The sequence below is a fragment of the Choloepus didactylus genome, chromosome 5 (assembly GCF_015220235.1).
Source record: "Choloepus didactylus isolate mChoDid1 chromosome 5, mChoDid1.pri, whole genome shotgun sequence".
Classification (NCBI taxonomy): domain Eukaryota; kingdom Metazoa; phylum Chordata; class Mammalia; order Pilosa; family Megalonychidae; genus Choloepus; species Choloepus didactylus.
This window is the reverse complement of record NC_051311.1, coordinates 135,307,023-135,321,270: the sequence shown is the minus strand read 5'-3', so window position 1 is coordinate 135,321,270 and position 14,248 is coordinate 135,307,023. Positions and strand designations below refer to the sequence as shown.

The 14,248-nt window shown below is 41.2% G+C and overlaps 1 long non-coding RNA gene across 1 annotated transcript; it reads right to left on the bottom strand.

The window, feature by feature from the left end:
* Positions 1-8,767: 8,767 nt before the first annotated feature.
* On the bottom strand, positions 8,768-13,139 carry LOC119534709. Its single transcript, XR_005217107.1, has 3 exons — positions 13,070-13,139; positions 11,521-11,648; positions 8,768-8,843 (listed from the first exon to the last, which is right to left on the bottom strand). It is a non-coding gene; the product is annotated as an uncharacterized LOC119534709 (long non-coding RNA).
* Between the last annotated feature and the right edge of the window lie 1,109 nt (positions 13,140-14,248).

The window sequence follows — 14,248 nt, the reverse complement described above, 5'->3', positions numbered from 1 at the left end:
GGAGGAGGTACTTAACCACTGTGTAAAATAAGAAGGCTTGTTCAGAGGACCACTTTAGTGCCCCTTCCCATCTAACTCCCGTGAGTCTATATATGTATGAGGCATAACGCTAACTACTGTGCAGAAACCAGATAATGTGAGGCACAGAAAATTCAAAATATAACCCATTTGTCAGGAGAGCACTGCCTGTTTAGAAAGCAATGGTAATACAAAGTGAGAGGACTCATATGAAGAGAGCAGAGACCACAGGACCTAAAGAATTTCAGAGGAAAGAGAAAGCCCTTATAGCTGGGATAATCAGGGAGGTCTTCATGCAAGAGGTGGCATTGGGACAGATTTCGAGAGATGTCACAAGATGTCAATAAATGATGATCTGTGTGGGGTATGTGCCAGGTGATTAGCACAGATGGAAAAGTACCTTTCTTTTGCAGAACACACATGTCAACCTGCTTGCCTTGAGTTTGCGTGGAGATATAGTCCAGAAAATACTGGACTATATCCAGTAAATACTGGTCCAGAAAATACTGGTTGAGCCCAGATGGCTTTAAAGGCCAAGTTAAGAATTTTGGAATATATGTGATGATTGAGAAACTCTTCAGTGAATTAATAAAGTGGGTCTTTGGGAAAATTAACCTGATCACAGAGATGAGGATTGTCAGGGGCAGAGAAGAAGTGGAGCAGAGAGCCCACCTCTTTAGACAAAAATGGCAACACATTATACACTCTTTTGCACCTTATTTGTTTCACATAGAACTATATCAAGCTGTGGTTCTAGATCAGCTAATACAGAACTTCCTCGCTCCTTAAAGATTCTTAATATTCATCTATGAAGGTATTTATTGATATATCTCCTATTGATGGATACTGTTATAAATATAAATGACATAAATATGCATGGCATACAGCATTTCACACATGAGCAAAATACTTGCAAAGAGCAGTACATTTGTAGAAATGGAGTTGCTGGATCCATTTGTATATACATTTAAACTTTAGGTAAATGTTACTAAATCACTTTCTATAAAGGCCATACATCTCTCCCCACCTACCAAACTTCTTTGTCTTTGTTAAACTGATTGGTGAAAAAACATTTTCTCTTTATAGTTAGACTTTGTGATTTCCTATTAAAACAAAAGAGGTTGAGTATCTTAAGAAAGTACTTTTAAAAATCAGGTACCACAACAGACTTTTTTGGACTAGGCAGAAGGGAACAGGAATTCAGGAAAGGAAAAAAATCTCAATCAGTTGAAAGATAATTGTAATAAGTTCCTTGAGGACAAGTATGAGTCCCTTTCCTTTTTATCTTTGTTGGCACTCAAAACTCACTGTGAATGCATGTCAGACTGAATTTGTGTCATTTTGATGTAAGAGTGGGAGGCTTTTTCATATCTGCCCTTCAAACTTTGATGTTTCCCTTTCAAGAGTTTGAAGTGCTTTCCTGAAAAAATTTAGTTCAAAGAGTTCAAGTTTCATTTCTTGTTATAATATTACCTCTTAAAGATCTCATTAAACTATAATACGGTTATTCCTATGGCTTTTTTCTTGTATTTCTTAAATAAATGTGTATTTGTGGTGATGGTGTCAGAACCATATTGATCTCAATATGAGCAGAACAATATGAGCAGAAAACATTCTGAGCAGTGCTTGGACTTCAAAGCTGGAAGAAGAGTTTCTCTCCAGCCTGCATTTGCTGCTGAATTTTTCGTATTGCATCAGCTGGTATTAAATGTCAGTGAGTTACAGCTCTTTGGTGCATTAACCTTAACTCTAGGACATTTACCAAAGGAGCTCTGATCACTGGATCCCATGGGAGACATTAGTATTATAATCTACATTATATCCAGTATTGAAAATTTTATTAGAATGCAGCATGATATATCAAGATCACTAAAAAATGAATCATTTTTGCAATTTGACTTTGCAGCCATTAAAATTTTACATAAACACAGATCTATGCATCCAATAAAGAGCATACAACATGAAGCTTATTTTACACTCAAATATTTCAAATTTTAGGATATAAGGGTTAGTGGCAATAAATTCAATATCTGTGCCCTTTGTTCTGCCCCCTTTGGAAGAGAAAAATATCTGTTTTAGCCACCAAGTTCCATGTAAAAAAAAAAGGTTATGGATGAGATTTTATTCCTTTTCTTCCTCTTTCCCTTCTTCTCTTTCATCATTTGTTAAGCAGCTACTGCATGCCAGGCACTGGGATAGAGTCAAAGTGTATTTAATTGTACTTATAAGTATGACTGTATGCATTCTCAGCCTTGTAAGGGTAAATTATTTTTTTTTTCTGCAAAGTTTTTTGTTGGCAACAAACGTCAAGAAAGGAGCTGATTCCACAGTCAGGACTAGTGGTGTGATGGTTAAGTTCAAGTGTCAGTGTGGTCAGGTGATGGTGTCCAGTGGTTTGGTCAAGCAAACCATGGCCTGATTGTTACTGTGAGGATAGTTCATGGAGTTAAATCACCAGTAAGTTGATTACATCTGTGGCTGATTATATCTACAATCAACTAAGGAGATTGCCTCAGCAGTGAGAGAAGTCTCATCCAATCGGTGGAAAGCCTTAAAAGGAGAACTGATGATTTCAGCAGTCAGAAGGGAGCAGCATTTCCGTCTCTACTTCAGTTGGCCAGCTTCTGGGGAAGTCATTGAAAGCCTTCATCAGAGGCTTGTGGCCTGCCTTATGGAATTCAGACTTGCCCATCTCCACAGTTGTGTGAGCCAATTCCTGTAATAAATCTCATAATATTTACATTATGTCGGCTGGGTTTCCCTGGAGAACTCTGACTAATGTAAATGGTAAAACACCACTTTCTAATACTTAAAATTCCACCATTAGGGTTTTATCTGTTTGGTTTAAAGCATTACCTCAGAAAGTCTGTTTAAATGCAAACACATAACTTAGAATAAATAATATGAACTAATGTACACTGATGTGATACTTGAGATTTTTAAAACTAGATATTTACCATTATCTAGTGATACCACAAGCATGGCTCTTTCCAATGAAAGGGCCCACCTGACCCAGTGCTACAAAGGAGAAGCATGTCTCTCAGGGTGAAGGTGATTTATTGCAAGTGCACAGCAAGGAACTGGAGGGACTCTTCCCCAAACCAGTTTGAAGTGGGGATGTGAGTTAGGGTTTTTATAGGTAAAGGAATGGGAGTAGGGGTCAAAAACTAAGTAATGTCCACATGATTCACTCTTACCAGGTTGGCAATGACATTGGATCTTCGTGAGGAGGGCATGAGCAATTTCTTAAGCATGTCTTGTTTTAGCTTCAGCAATTAGATTTAGATATTGATGTGCAAGCTCTTATGTGCAGGGTCTTCCTGACTCTTTTTCTTTTAGTTTATTCCTCTTTCCCTTCTTCTCTTTCATCATTTATTAAGCAGCTACTCTTGTCTTTTGAGCAGGAAGTCACTGATTCACTGGGTCACAGGGTGTTCTTGATGCTATTCTGTTTTCTTATTCCTGTAAGCAGAGCTGAGGAGGTCTGGGTAATGTCCTGCTGGGAACTAACTACAGAGGTAGACTGCTAAGCTCAGCTAGGGTAAGCATATTTTTTAGCTATCACTAGCAGAGAACTGACTCCTGAGGAAACAGAAACACCGAACAGGTGATGTTTAATGGAGAAAGCGGATAGACCAGAACAAGTGGTATTGCTGGGAATTTGAGAGGATGTATAAGACAAGGACCCGACGACTCCATTGTCTCTGGGTCAACTGGGTCATTGCTAGTGTCACATGATCCCTTCTCTGGGTACTGCTGTCCATCTTTTTTGTTTGGAGATTGTCATTTGTTGAGTGAGTGAGCTCCCTGCTGCTTACAAGATATGGACTAAGCTCCCTCAGTTGGTCCATACCTCACCCAACTCCAAATCTTTCCCCTCTCCTCCACTGACCCTTAACCATGGGGAGTTACTTGCCAGTTACCTGAAAACCAGCCTGATGCACTCCTCCCTATTGCCTTTGCCTGCACTGGCCCTTGTGCTGAGGACACTCTGCCTGACAAATAACAAATTTTTCAAGACTCAGTTTGGGATCATTTCTTCCTTGAAGTCTTTAGTAACTTTGCCATCTTCACACCTTGATCCTACAGGTAGAGCTGCCCATCCCCTCTTTTGGGCACTTGCTGTTTGCATAACACTTCTTGTACCTATAACCCTTTATAGCACTTATTGGTTTACATGTTATCCCTCTCCTAGATTCTAAGGAGTTTGAAGGCAAATGTATTTCTGTATCCGTAGCTCCTCTTCCAGTGCCCAGCAGGTAGTATGTGCTAAATACTTTTTGGTTGAATGAATAATCAAACGAATGTCCATTTATTCTTACATGAATGTCAGAATATGTTATAAAACTGAGTATCTTCGAGAGGGGGACCTGGCAATGTACAGAAGAATTTGTAGATTAGGGAGATTGAGTCTTGCATCTCAAAAACTCATTTTGATTAGATATTTCTTGAGCACTTATTACCTGTATCACTGTGGTTTAATCATGGCTCCCATTTACTGACAGCTTCATATATGACCTAATTTATTTCTCACAACAACCTAAGAGGTTGGGTTATTATCCTGATTATTTTGGATGAGAAAATTAAGATTCAGCAAACTTAAGTAATTTGCTCAGGTTATTGGCTATTCAGGATTCAAAACCAGGACTGACTGACTCTGAAACTTTCCTTAACTGTTGCACTAAGCTAGGTGCTGCAGGGGATGCAAAGGGGCCACAAGCATTTCATGGACTAATGGTAGAGGACCAGCACATACATGCCTTGACCACTTTCTAATTCTGGTCAATGGATGACTGCTACAATAAAGGCATAAACAAAGAAGTTTATAATCAAATGCTTGTATATATGTGGAATTATACAGTTTTACTGTCATGCTATATATATAATGAACTTACATTAATCAAATATTGCATAAACATAGAGATGGGAAAAGATTCATTATGCCTTTAAGCGCATGCACTGGGTTGCTCATTTTTATTCTTTAGTTTCTTGCAGTGAACCAAATCCTAGCCAATGGTCATTGGCTCAGAGCTTACCCAGCTCAGGTTATGTCTGTGGGTGGCAGAGCCTGAGTTCTGCCTTTATGTGACTTATTGGCCTTTGCACCATGGATTTAAACATGGCGTACACTGGAAGGGTTATGTCAGTGAACTGGGGATATCTGCGTTCTTTGAGAACTTGTGTGAGGTTGAACCAGAAGTCACACTGCAGCCCATCAGAGTAGCTGGTGCATATACACTAATGAACAAATTGGATGGTTCATGTGAAAAGGTGGTAATAATGAATGGGAATGCAGCCAAGTGAACATATGAAGACCAAAAGTTTGGCAAACTCAGGGAATGGCTATTTGGGGCAAAGAGTGGGAAAACATATGGCCACTCAGCCTAGACCACCCAGGCCTGGGTCTGATGATGTGCTAATCACTGTGGTGTGGAGGCTTGCCTGGCCAACCCCTGACTCCTGCTCTCCCCGTGTAGGTCTTGGGTGAGAGAGGATCAGGATAGAGGGGCAGATGGTCATCAGGAGAGTCACTCCAGTTGGGGAAAAGGAGGGGTCATCCTAACTTGTTCCCAGTCAAGATAACTTCCTGACAGGTCATTCTAGGAAATAATCTGGGCTTTTGACATACCCTTGCAAGGGCTCTGGGGTTAGCTGAAGAGAGGACCCAATGAAGTTAGAATTAGATTCTGCAGAAGTGGCAGAAATCCCAAAGTAACAGCAGCTTAAATGATTTTTAAAAATAGTCTATTTTTCTTTCACATAAAGAGCAATCCAAATGTGTCAGTCTGGGGCTGATATCTCACTCCACAATGTTGGCAACCCCATCTCCTATCTCGCTCTGCACATGGCTTCTACCTCATGGTTTAAAATAGCTGCTCAAGCTTCTGCCATCACACCTTTATAACAGTAACAGAAAGGAGAAAAGGCAAAAAAGAGCTGGTTCTTCCCTATAAATGCAGTTTCTAGATGTGGCACATGCACTTGCTGTGGTTGCACAGGAAGTTGCAGAGGAGGCTGAGATCTCTAGTCTTGGTGTGGCCACATGTCCAGCCAAAAATCAGAGGCTTTTTTATTAAGGAAGAAGAGGAGAAAGGATTTTTGCTGGACAACCATCAGGCTTTGCCCCTTTAACACCGACTAGAGGAACCTCTTGGGGTTCTTTGGGTATTATTATGAGCAGTAGTATGCTGAGTTGAGGCTGAGATCCCTGGCTGGTTACTCTGGATCTGTACCTAGAATCTTAGCAGTAACAGCTGCACCCTTCTTTGATGGATGGTGGGAAAGGAGGATGGAGAGGAAGCTTGTTTCCTGAGATATGACACTTAATAAGCACTTGGCTCATGGATACCAGCATCTGGATCAGCTGCATTTCCTGGGACATATTCCTCCAAAAATTAGTTTTGCAACATGATAGAAGGCATGACTCAAAAGATGGAGTTCTATGGTCAAATAAGTTTGTATGACTCCATAACTGGGAGAAGTCTTAAGACCTTTACAGTGGACTCATGAGTCCTGTGGAACTCAAGAGTGGAATACAGCATGCAGCATGCCTCACTCCCTTTCCAGGTGACTTTCCAGTGTCCTAGTGAGTATGCCCAATGAGGTTCTCAGAGATAGGACAAAGGACTCTGCAGTGGCATCTCTTGATGCCCTCTCTGACAATGCGTGTGGCAGTACATTTGAGCGATGGGGTGAGATTTGATGGGGCAAGCAGAGAGCAGAAGATTCAGAAGCTCAAGTTGGAAAAAGAGGAAAGAAAGCAGGCCACGTTGTTTGCAATTTGGATGAGAGAGCAAAGGCATGAGGATTTAAATTGGAAACTCTCAAATAAAAATGAGTGTAGAAAGATCTATGACCGATCCTTCTTCTAGGCTGGCAGAAATAGAGGACTGGATTGTTCCCACCAAAGCAGTGATCAGCAAAGTCTCAAATCTGCAGGGGTGGGCTTACCCCCTTTGTAATCTATGGGTCAACCATGAGATAAGAGCCTGATAAGTCCTGAGTGAAAACTACAACTTTCTTCTCATAAGCCTTAGGTACTCACAATAAAGGGTGCATTATAAACACTGTTAGCAAGCTAAGATTTTTAGTCCTCTCAAAATATGTAAGGATTGTTTTCTCCCCAGATTTAAAAGTTTTCTTGCAGGTAAAACTTTCCCTTTCCCCAAACAGGGGTAGGGGAAATCTTTCAATAGTACTGTGGTGGTGATGTTTGTAGGTGGTGGAGAGGTGGGTCTGGCTTCCCTAATTTTCCTTCTTTCTCTTCATGGGCTATAGATAAAAGCTTCAATAACGGGAACAGGTCTATTTTTTTTTTTTTTTTTTTTTTTGCAAATCCCACCTTTGGCACAGAGGGAAATAGACAAAGAAGGGGGAAAAGACAATATAATTTTTCTCTTGCAACACAAATCCCATAATACCCCTTCACATACCTTCTCTTCCTTCTGAATCTAATTTGTCCTTCCACTATTACTGAAATCTGTTCCCTTGGATGCAGTTTCTGGATGCCCCTCTCCCTCTCTGCTTTTGGTGTTTCTGTGGTGCACTTTGTCTTTACCAGAGAAGTCGAGCTCACCTACAGGGCTTTTAAAATATTGGGAGTGCAGAGCCGAGGCTTTGGATACTGGATGGCCCAGCTTGGGGCATGGGGTGGAGCTGATTCTGGGCTGTGACTGAGGAGGATATTTGCTGGGGACCAGGTGGTGGATCTACCAGCTGGTGCTAGCAGAGGCCTGAAGTTTCTGGGCATGCAACCAGCCCCCAGACTCTCCTCTGTTATCTTAAGCCTCAAAGCTGCCCATGATGATTATTTTAACCTGATTTTACTGGACTAAATATGCTTAAGGTGGGAGTCAGGGACGGAGTCCAAGTCCATCTCATCACCCTCCCAGCTCTGCCCATCACATGGCCCCTGACACTTTGTGTAGACCCACAGAGTGCAACAGAAAATTGTTTAACTTGTTGGTTTCAGCAGCCATTGGAATTTAAAATAGAGGGCAACTGTCCATTCTGAGAGAGCCTCTACTTTACATATTTGAAGATTAATACTACAGCCTGGATTTCCAGAACGACTTGAGCTGACCTAATAAATGTTCCCAGCATTTCCCCAGGGACACTAATCTGTGCACAAACTATGTCTCACTTGGTAGGGTAATTTAACCCAAAGCTGCTGGAAACCAGCAGAGGGGAAGACAGAGAATTCACAAATGTATCATTTAAGTCTAGGCTGATATTTATTGGATTCATAAGGCTGAATTACTGATAAAGAGAGGGGAAAAAAAGCAGACTTGTCAGTGGCATTAATAACATGTGGCAAAGGCTAGAGGCACCTTTACAGTTGAGAAGAACAATACAAGGAGGCAAGTACCTCGAGAGGATGAAGAAGTTCAGTAACCCCTGAACAGTGTGGCTCAAATAAATCCATCCAGGACCCCGAACTTGACATTCTCCCATTGAGTCCTGATAAACGTGCCACTTCATTCCTCTGAGCTGTGTGTGTTGCATGTGTGGCTAAACACTTCAACCCTTCAGACCACATCCTTGCTGATTTGGGGATTTTTTCCAAACAGAGTGGGTATTAAATCCTGAACCCTTGGATGCAGGAAGAAAACTTCTGTGGACACACCAAGCAAAATGTTCAGCTGCCTGTGGCTACAGAGTGGGAAGACAATATAGGCATTTACAGGCTGTGCCTTCTGGAATCCTCATTGAGAAGTGTTGGATAGAGCTTCCATAGAAGGCTGCCCACCTCCCAGTCCTTACCCCGTGCCTCTTCCTCTTTCAAATATTACACGTCAACAGGAGCAGAAAGCTTCTTTCTTTCCCTGAATGGGAAAAATAAACTCAGATCTTGTTATTTGTCTGACTTTTCCCCCCTCTTTTAGCCCCATTAAGTACTTTGGAATCAATAGGCATTCAGCTCCCCACCTCCTCTTCCGTGGTGGCACTTGACTTTATTTTTAGGTCTGGAATAGTCTCAAAACCCATGGAGAACTAACTTCCACTGAGCCACTTGGTTTTCAGTCATAAATGTCATGTACATAAACAGTGCCTGTAGCACTGTCCCACGTAACACAATTAAAAGATGTAAATACAGGGTCTTTCAGTTAAATCAACTGCGTGTATAAATATACGATAGAATGTTTTACATATGTGCATCTTTAAAATTATAAACACCCACATTCGTTTAAGTTTTGTATATACAAAGTTCACACAAAAGAAAAAGTTGGCAGTATTATTTTCTCTACCCAGACTGTTTAAAACATTTGTGTGTTTGTGTGTATAGAAAAATCAGACACACTCTAAAGAGTAAACATATATTTGAATACATATATTTTTTATATAAAGTTAAATTACTTATGTTACTTGGCATTTACATTTCCTTCTTCATAAGGTATATTCTTAAGGAGTGGTTCTGTTGGTTATGCTGTGTCTGCTGAAATCTGCTAAATACAATTGTGACTTTTAGAGGAGTAAGGTAAAACGGGGCATCTAGTATTAGCTCATACCTTGCACTTCTCTGTGATGCAGGCAAAGAAGCAACAGTAAAACTAGATACATGGGGTTATTCAACAAAGCCAGAGGCTGTCTCTGCTTATAAATATTAGTGCATCCTGTTCGCCTGGAGTACAGCTGCCAGTCATGTACATGGACATGGCAGCTGTGGGGTCAGCAGAGGCTAAGTTTCTGTCAGGCAGCGCAGCACATAAGCTTGGAAGCAGGGTGTAGAAGGGAAGACATTTTCGTTCTCCTGTCTCCTCCTTTAAAGCCAACACAGTCTGTGGGTGTCAGTTTCTATCATATGGCAAAATAATTAGCACTGAAAAACACACTTTTTTTCATGTTTGAAGAAATTGGGATTTGGAAACTATTCTAAACAAACAACCACAGCCACTAACACCCTGGTAGTCAGTGCCCAGAATGCAAACTGACCTCATGCAGAAGAAGGAAGTGATATCATGGATCTTTATCCCTTGCTGCAAATACCCAATGTTCTCAGAGCTTAAATTCATGAGCCCTGGGCCCAAGCACCTTGACTCTTCACTCCTCAATAAAGGGAGAAACTTGGGCCAAGTGCATATTAGCCACTCTAGGCTCTGACTCTATGTAAGATGTCAGAACTGGTGTGTGTGCATGTGTGTGTGTGTGTGTGTGTGTGTGTGCATTTATCCATCTCTTAGTCTGTAAGACCCAGAGAGGCTGTGATTTGCCCAGAGTCACAGGGCTGGTTAGTGGCAGAGCCAGGAAAAGAATCTGGGCCTCATCCAGTAATCGCTGTACCATAGCTCATTCCTTCTGCATGGCCTCAACATCAAATGTCAAGACGTTATAAGCTCTCTTTCTAAAAGTGATTGCATCTGGCAACGTTTGGGCCCCCATCCATCCTTTCCAATAAGATCTGCCCTGTGCACGCTCTGTGCTTCCAAGAGACTGCTCTATTCAGTCCTCGAACCAGCCCTAAGGAAACACACCCACTCCAGAGGCTGTTCTTTCATTCCTATTTCTTTCTACAATTTAGAATGTTTTCTTCCCTCTAAACTGCCAATCTGAATCTTACTCACCTTCTAGGCCTGTTCACATTCTACCTCTTCCATGTCATATCCCCTCAACATGGATGGAAGGGTGGTTAGACAGACATGGTTTCAATCCTTGCTTCTTTACCTTACTAGTTCTGTGAGCTGAGGCAAGTTGCTTAACTACTTGGAGCTCAGTTTTTGCATCTGTAAAATGGGTCAAGTGCTATCAGCATTTCAGGTTGCTGTGAGGATCTATGTCAAGTCCCCAGAATACTTTGTGGCACCCAACAAATGGTGGATATTATTGTCATTATTGTTATCATCATCTTCAAATCCAGAAATGATTTTTCCCTCTTCTGGATTCCCACAGCCTCCTGTGTGTGTCCATGTCATGTCTGCAAACTGAATGTGTGTGTGTGTGTTGGGGGGTGGGGGGGCTGCTTAACCTCTTTGTCACTCACGGTTCCCAGGGACTGGGTTATTGCACTGCATTCCTTTCCATTTTAAATTGGTGAGATTAAATTGCAATGACCCTGTGTTTGGAGAATCCTATGTTAGCTAAGCTTTTTATGTCTGTGTGGGTATAAGCAAACATCCCCAATTTTTGCAGGAGGACACTTCTGTTGGGTGTCTAAAGTATTTCTGAAATAGTAGGAAGATGTCAAACTCAGGAGGCTGTCTGAGAATTTGCAGCTAGCTGGTGCTCCATGTTGTTGTTTTTTGCTGAATTACTCATGGCTGAGGTTCCAGTTGGAGGATTATCCAGCTCCTCCTGCTTTCCCCCTTTGGCTTCCTGTCCCTGCTTCAAGCTAGAGCTGGGCCAGGGGACTGAGAGGGGAGCCTGGCTTTGAACTCACAGGGATGAAAGTTATAATGGATGGGAAGATTAGAAAATCAGAAAAATAAAGAACTTGTATTTAAATGACCCCCAGAAACCTATGATATCTGGGAGTACTATATGCAAAAATAATGCAAGATTACTTACCCACATGTCACAGTCACTTGTGGGTACAGGTTGGACCTCCAGGAGTTGTTGAGTCTGTCTGCTACACAGTCCACATCATTGCCTCTTAGGTTTTATAGCACAGGTTGGCAAACTTTTCCTGCAAAGTGCTAGAGAGCAAATATTTAGACTTTGCAAGCCATGTGATCTCTGTTGATTGCAACTATTCATCTCTGCTGTTGTAGCCCAAAAGCAGCCAGAGACAATACATAAATAAAAGGGCATGGCTGTGTTCCAGTGAAATTTTGTTTATGGACCTTGAAATTTAAATTTCATGTAGTTTTTACATGTCACAAAATATTATTACTTTTATTTTCTTTCAACCATTTAAAAAATCGAAATGGTTTGCGGGTGGTACAAAACAGGTGGCAGCCACATCAGGCCAGAGTTTGCCAATTCCTGCTTTAGAGCATCACAGAGAAAACTGGCCTAGGCAGAGCTGGGGTGGATCATGCACAGTTCTTTGGTGGGGTTAGTGAAAGTGAGATGAAAAAGAGGAATTTGGTACCCCTCTGTCTCATTGCTTTCTGGCTGAACTTAAATCTGTAAGCCCATATCCCTTCAATTAAGTTCACTGAGTTAGCGCAAGTTGTCTCAACCTCAGCACCAATGGCATTTGGGGTTGATAATTCTTTGTTATGGCAGAACCCTTCTGTGCTTTGTAGGATATTTAGCAACATCCCTGAACTCTACCCACTTGATGCCAGTAGCACTCCAACCCCACTTGTGACTTCCAAAAAAGTCTCCAGACCTTGCCACATGTCCCCAGGGGAACAAAATGACCCTATCGATCAGCCTCAGTAAAGTCTTAGCAACCAACTAAGTGGGAAGAGGAGAAGCTTGTATGTGTGTGTTTGTGTGTGTATTTATCCCCCTGAGGAGCAGTCTTCCCTGGACTCTAACAATTTTAAGGCAAATCTAGAAAGAAAGTGGAAGGAGAAGTGGGTAGTTGGTCTTCCAAATGGCAAAAGTATAACCACAAATGATGCTTTCTTTGAATCGGTACCACCTCAGGGAAAACACCCTCCAAGTACCCATCATTAGCAGGGTGCTTCTAATTATCAAGTAATAAGTCAGTCTCCACAGCAAGCAAATGGTTTTCCAGGCTTTTAATAGGGTTTTTATTGTGTGATTATGCTTTAAATGGCAATTAATTAAAAGATATTCTGTTTCTTGTGAGTAAAATACTTCCTCCTTTCTATGGAAAAGGATATTAGTAGGGATGGAATTGTTTCACTTCTTAATCAAGAGGAAAAAAATATATAAAAGCAAGTAAAAGAAAAGGATCCTTTCTTGGAGGCTGTAAAGAGTGTTTGAATTCAAAGGAAAAGTTGCATGTACTGCTTTAACCTGGGTTTTCAGTTAGAATATGTTGAGCTGAGAACTGCTGTATACTCTTTAGGATCTGTCCCCTGGCATATTATCAAGAGCTACTTATGATAGGTATTGTATTAAGAGCTCGTGTAAACAAATGAGTAACAGGAAAAAAAAAAAAACACAGACTGAATGAAATAATTGGCTTTTTACTTACTGGACCCCATTCTGCACTGATTCTTTGTCACTTCAGATGAAACTGACAGAGATGTATACGTATTAGTTTTACCTGTAAAACAAGCAGATGCTTTTTTAGCATTGCCATTTGCTTTCCATACTGTGGTAGTTACAGCTGCGGGCAAGAAAGTCAAGGTTCAGCTATTTGCCAAGAGAACCACTTCCCCCTCCCACCCCCCAAATCCAAAATTCAAAACCAAACCAAAGTAATCAAAAAAGTCCTGTGGTCATGTGGAAGAAGTTAATTGGAAACACCCAAGTCGGTTACTGCTCCTCTTTCACTCATTTGCCGCAAATCAGTTTGTTTTTATTTGTCTCAAAACCCCCATTAAATAAAATTTGTCTTGTAACACACAGATCATTTCCCATGACCAAAATGCAGATCTGTCTCCTTTTCCAAGTCAAGAATCTGAGCTATGTTTCTTTTCAACAAATCCCTATTCCCCAAACCGTATTATACATTTCACCATGTTTTGTCTACTTGTCTTCTTGATTCCAGCTGTGTCATTTTAGTTATCACTCCTTTGTGTCTCAGGACAAACATTGTAGAGTAGGAGCAAGACAAGGATGCTGGAGATACAGCACTGACTTGAACTCGGTTGGTACATGCCAGCACCCTAACCGGTGACCTACCCCCACTTACTGTTGACAGGGGCATTTTTTTTTTGCTAATGCATATTTTAGTCTTGATTGACCATCAGCCATATGGCAGGATTGTCCTGTGGGTAAGTTTATTATTAACAGCTCACAGCTGGAGTTACAATAACTACACACGGCTGTGACATTGTACTAATTGACCAAGACACGTGTGAGAACAAGACGCAGAAAGTGCCCATTGCAAATTGCTTCAAGCACAAATGGAGAGCTCAGTGGGAAACACCAGTTTCAGATTAGAGGTTTCTATATGTTAAGGCAAAATTGGAGGTGGGAGAGGGCCTGGCTGGAGGAGAAGGGCAAGGGAGGTAGATGTCATGCAAAGACATTCTTCTGAGCCTGGATTAGGTCTTTATTCAAATGAATTATTTTAAACAGAATCCCATTAATGAGAAAGAAGCAACTGCACTTAAAGTGGAATTAATCCTGTATTCTTAAGTGCTCTAACAATTAAATCACTAAATCCATCAGATGCCTTTCGTCCAAATTTTCCTGTCTAATCTTG